Source organism: Lolium rigidum, chromosome 7, assembly GCF_022539505.1.
Source record: "Lolium rigidum isolate FL_2022 chromosome 7, APGP_CSIRO_Lrig_0.1, whole genome shotgun sequence".
Taxonomy (NCBI): Eukaryota; Viridiplantae; Streptophyta; class Magnoliopsida; order Poales; family Poaceae; genus Lolium; species Lolium rigidum.
Genome location: NC_061514.1, coordinates 140,627,463 through 140,632,473, shown reverse-complemented (window position 1 = coordinate 140,632,473; position 5,011 = coordinate 140,627,463). Strand labels below are relative to the sequence as shown.

At 40.7% G+C, this 5,011-nt stretch overlaps 1 long non-coding RNA gene across 1 annotated transcript; it reads left to right on the top strand.

Moving 5' to 3' along the window:
* The first annotated feature begins 419 nt into the window (after positions 1-419).
* On the top strand, positions 420-3,788 carry LOC124678743. The gene is made up of 3 exons (XR_006994624.1): positions 420-498; positions 589-3,127; positions 3,248-3,788. It is a non-coding gene; the product is annotated as an uncharacterized LOC124678743 (long non-coding RNA).
* The last annotated feature ends 1,223 nt before the right edge of the window (positions 3,789-5,011 follow it).

Sequence of the window (5,011 nt, the reverse complement as noted above, 5' to 3'; positions counted from 1 at the left end):
AGGAGGCGACGCCCATGTCTCCCATGGGTCTGGAGGTCACCAGCGGCTATGCGGCACTTCGGTCCGTACGTATCGCGTGGTCGCTCCTTATTCGTCCCCATGTCCCCTCTCTCTCCGTGCATCGCCTCCTCCACCCGACCGTCCCCGTCGCTTCTCGCCCTCCTCCATGGATGATGGCAAGGATGAGCACGTGCGGGAAACAGCACGCCGCCGTGTGGGTCGCTGAGATCGGCGCCGCCACTCTTCATCGCACGACGGTCGCCGCACAGGGCGTAGCGACCCACCGCCAACGGTGGCAAGGATGAGCACATGCGAGGAAATGGCGGGCCGCGATGCCGCCTCTCTTCAGGGTGCGGCGATGGTGGTCGGAGCTCCGCCGTCTTCAGCTCTGGCTCAACTTCGTCGCGCACGGAAGCCATCCAAGTTCTGCCTCCTCCACCCCACCCCTCTTCTTCGCAAACAAATCTTGGACGGCCGAATTCGTCTTTTGGACTATAGGTACGGCCTGATCCCCACCCTCGCACACAAATGTTGGCCTTCCATTTGGTCATGATTATGTATCATAACGCTCTTCTTTTCTTTTTACAGAACTTTGGAGTTAGCAGCCAACGTTGGCTGAATGCGCAAATTCTTTGGCATCCTCTCTCGGTATCCTCCTTTATACAAGAAATGTGTTTTCGCTGGAAGATTTTGTTAGTTTTACTCATATGCAGTTGCAAAGATTTCGTATCTTTGTATTTTCTGGTCAATATTATATGATATATGGCTCAAATGTCCACTGACTTACATATTTAACATCTGCACATGGATGCAAATTCATTTGATATAACTCAGATTTAGCTGGCAGCATCATGGAGTACTAATGTATCTCGCTATATTTTGAAAAGAATACGTGGAAGTCAGTTGAGATGGAGAAGCATGGAGATGACTCATATTTTTTCACCCACTAAATAAAATCAGTTTAAACGTGCTTTGTTGATTGTTTTCTTCCTCTGGATGTTATTTGTCTATAGGTCACATACTGTAGAAGATAAAAATAACCTTTTAGGTAATTTCTCCTTCTACTGATAATTAAAGTTATTAGTTTTGTGGTGGTGATCATAATCACTTAATAAACAAAATGCATGCCTCTTAAATTATTGTTGTTGTCAACATGAGCACTTTTTTTTTCTGTGTACTTATCTGCAGATGTTGAGTTGTGACCCCGACTGCTTAGGCTTAAGTGGAAGGTTTTTACGCCGTCGTTGGCAAGGTTTCAGTGATTGACTAGGTGTGTTGCAGGTGTGCTCCTATCCTGTCCACCTTGCTTCTATTTTTTTAGTAATTCGTAGATATCATAGGTTATTCCCGAGTGCTTCACTGAATAGCTCCTCTGTTTGACACCCTCAAAAGAATCCTGTTGCAGAGTAATATTTATTTTCTGTGTCTTTGCATAAGAATTGGATTATTTCTTTCTATTTCTAGATTTATTAGTTGAGTGGTGTGGCTGAATAGACCCTTCTGGATAGCTGGCCATTCAAGCTTCATGGCGCTTTCTAGAATCTTGTTGCAGAGTAATATTTATTTTCTGTGTCTTTGCATAAGAATTGGATTATTTCTTTCTATTTCTAGATTTATTAGTTGAGTGGTGTGGCTGAATAGACCCTTCTGGATAGCTGGCCATTCAAGCTTCATGGCGCTTTCTTGGCTTTCTCTTTATATGTGATGGTCCATTTTTAGTTGAGCCATATGTCATTCTTGTGGTCCAATTGCATGTTACACAATGAACACTCCGAGTATGAAGGCTAAACGGGGTATCCCATATTTTTCAGATAATTGATCACGTCGTTGTGCATGTGCTTCATTGGAGCTGTGGTTTCCAAATTAAATCATACATTCAGGCATTGCCTTCCAATTTCCTAGCATTATCTGTCCAGTTAGCGTCCACCTATTTTGCACTTGGTGAAAATCACATAGATAAAAGTTGGTTTATGCACCTACTACTTTTGTATATTCCGCAGTTGGTTAGCTCAAGGAAATATGGCTTAGTTAAGGTTCCCGCTTTTGATTTATTTTGTGTTCCAGTAGCCCCATTTAATCCATGTAAGGTAAGCAGGTATGTATATGTAGTTTTGCAGCCAAAGAACATGTGAGCCTATTGCAAAAATAGATCTGGCCGTACCAACTTGAGAAAGAAACTGGTGCATGTACAACACAAATTTGACAAATAGGTGGCTTGCTGAGTTCCAGTTAGCTATTTTGAATATTATTTTCGTGCTCGGATTCAGTTTTGTAGATTGAGTTAGATTTACAGTATGCAACATGTAAGTTTTTCCTACAGGTACTCTCCTTTATTTTGGAGCAGTCATCTCCATTCCATGTTGTCATTTTGAACAAATTTTTATCCATCTTGCACAAATAATGTCCTTACATTGTTTTGCTTACAACTCACTATTAAGCTTTGGGACCAGGACATATGTTCTATAGTTACTGCCTGCCATTGTTTACAGGAAATATCAGTTTGTCATCTCTTTCTACCCAAATGCAGGAGATACTGGACTATTGGATTTTTATAATGATTCTTCCCCAACCACTGTACTTAGCTGGTGTTCTTTTAGTTTCTAGCTGCATTTGAAAGTAAGAAACTGATAGAACAATGCAACCATTTTAAGTTTTAGTTTACACTGTAATTGGAAAAAGGGGAGATTCTAGGATCCTGGGTGATGAAATAATGCTGTAGTTATCAAGGTTGGTTTTTTACTCCAGATTGCTACTTCTAAATATATTTGATCACCAATACGGTTGTACATACAGGTCTACGGAACGATCCCCAAGGAATTTATCCATGCTTAATCAATACCCTAGCTATTTCCTTTACATATGCATTCTAGAGTATCTATTTTTATTTGTTTACTCATCTTTTATATTGATACGTTAGCCCTTTATGCTGCACAAGGATATAACTATGTCAATTGGGAGGTGTATATATCTTATTGTATTCGGATTCCATTTAATGAAAATCACCATGAGACCAGCTACTCTGTTTCTCCGCAGGTTCTCCACTCCTCATCAAACTCTTTGTTGTGCTGATCAAACTTAGTTATACTAGCAAGCAACAGCCTCAGTTTTGGTTATCCCTAATTGAAAGGTGTACGAGCCATCGTCTTCTACATGTCTTCTGTATATTTGTGTACATGTAACTTTGCAAGTTTCTGTTTCTTGCCATATGTTATTTGGTCGCTGATAAAATTTGGGTTTTTGTATGCAGGTACGATTTGGTTCAGGGTTAGGGCGAGGAGGGGATGCATTGCCTATCCCATTTGAACCGTTGACCTGGAAGGCTGGCGACCCTGAATATCAAAAGCGAACCAACATGGTAGTGAAGTGATTGCAGACTGCACATGTAGCAGCTTATGCCTTGCTTGGTACCAATGACGCTAGGTATCTTCTCCATCTCAAGTACTCCATCCCAATATGGATTGTTGCCTGCTATTTCTTCATGATGACCAAAGGTAGACAGTAGAATAACTGTGTTTATTTTGCAGTTTATCCTTTTTACCTCTTGGTTCGCAACTTTACTACAGGAAAAATGCCATTTTCTTCGCATTGTACATAACAAGATCTTCCCCTCTGACCTCAGGCTAACTGTTGACCTGCTGCTCCCGGGCAGTTTTATCTAGCTGTGGCATGCCATGACATATCCACAGCTGCTAACAGTTTGTGTTTACTTAGTTCAGTAGCTTATTTGATGTTTATATTATGGAGTACGCCTGCTGTTTTCTCTGTCAGCAAATCGTATTGAGTAATAAAGTTGCCTATAGCTGTAGGAGATGCATTTTTCATTCATAAGTGTAGAACTGCATGCTCTAACCAATGCAACCAAAAGACCGATCTCATGGAAGAGATTAGGCAATGCATTTATACTTCAACACTCCCCCTCACGTGTGGCTCCCTCAGGCCTAAACGTGGACCGAAAGTGGGCTGCAATATTTTTATTTTATATTGCGCCAGCCGGGTCTTGAACTCAAGACCTCTTGGCTCTGATACCATGTAGAACTGCATGCTCTAACCAATGCAACCAAAAGACCGATCTGATGGAAGAGATTAGGCAATGCATTTATACTTCAACAATAAGCAAGTTGAGTGTTTTTTTACCGGCTGTGTCGCTCCATATGCGACAATTATGTCCAGATCATGCTTCAACTACCTTCACATTAAGATCGCGATGTCGGTGCCTGCCTTAGACATCATAATGGAATACACCACATTTTTACTATTTGCATGTCTTTATTTTCCTTTTAGAATTTTTGATCACCATCTTTTTACTTTTCAATTTTCATGTGTAGCATTTTTTTTTGGCTTCAATTGACAGCTAATTGACAGGGATATACAACACTTAAAACTCTCCGGCAGCGTTTGTTATAGATGAGTTCACAAATTATCTTCTCTTTACCTTATGTGGGCTACCTATTTAACATACACACACTATACGGAAATTTCAGATATGTATTGATGGAAATGGCCTTCGATTCATTGGCTGCTATATTTCTCTCCTAGACTGTAATAATCTTGCACAGAAACAGCTTCGCTACCTTTTCCCTGCTCTTGCGAATTTCAAATCATGTCGTCTTCTTGCTCCATTGATACCCCCAGTGTGTTAGAGATCACATGTTTGCTGCTTGCAAATATTCTGGATTTTAAAACAACGACTTACACTCATGAAGCTCATGCAAACGTGTTCTATTATATTGTATTGCATGGCTAAGGATGTGCCTAGATATGGCTATTTGCCTCATACACTTACATCCAACTTTGTATTAACTACCTTTCAAACTTGATAATATTTCAGATTATGGTATAGTTTTAGTGGAAATTTTCATATACCGGTGACAACTTTGGCGATGTACTGATCATGTTCTTCAAGTAGAGGCCACTTAGAAGGAGAAAACTTAGCTTACCATGGCCAGTTCTTATTTGGGAGGTACCTAGGAACCTACGAAAATTTATGGACTTGATTATTATCGGAGCTTTA